Here is a 233-nt window from a genome sequence, read left to right on the forward strand (position 1 = left end):
TCCGGATCAGAGCGGCAGGAGCCCGCCCCAGCTGAAGGACCCCTGCACCGCCTTATGATTGGCTGCGGGAAACTCCCCTTCCTTTTCCTCGCTCGCAGCCAGAGGAGCCGCCGCCAAGATGGTGAGTGCTTCGGTTCCGTGTGCGGGAATCCGGCCCGCAGCGCCGCCATCCTGCCTTCGCGGGACTCCTGAGCTCTGCGGCCCCCACGGGCTGACCTGCCTGTAGCGGGCTG

Source organism: Eurypyga helias, unplaced genomic scaffold, assembly GCF_000690775.1.
Source record: "Eurypyga helias isolate BGI_N326 unplaced genomic scaffold, ASM69077v1 scaffold1464, whole genome shotgun sequence".
Lineage (NCBI taxonomy): Eukaryota > Metazoa > Chordata > Aves > Eurypygiformes > Eurypygidae > Eurypyga > Eurypyga helias.